The sequence below is a fragment of the Gavialis gangeticus genome, unplaced genomic scaffold, assembly GCF_001723915.1.
Source record: "Gavialis gangeticus isolate Ggan-Ray unplaced genomic scaffold, GavGan_comp1, whole genome shotgun sequence".
Classification (NCBI taxonomy): Eukaryota; Metazoa; Chordata; order Crocodylia; family Gavialidae; genus Gavialis; species Gavialis gangeticus.
Genome location: NW_017729012.1, coordinates 10,570,753 through 10,570,966, shown reverse-complemented (window position 1 = coordinate 10,570,966; position 214 = coordinate 10,570,753).

The window sequence follows — 214 nt, the reverse complement described above, 5'->3', positions numbered from 1 at the left end:
GGTTTTTTTTGGCCTTGGTCTTGGGGCGCAGGGGGAAAACCCTGGGCTTCAAAGTGCAAAAAAAACCCCTCTGCTCAACCTGGGGGCACATGCTGAGACCTTCACCCCCAGCCTTCTCCACCACCACCTCCTTGCATATACCTAGTCACAGGCACCAAGGACTCACTGAGAGGCAAGGGGCCCAAGGGCTCCAGCCAGGGCACGGATTGAACCC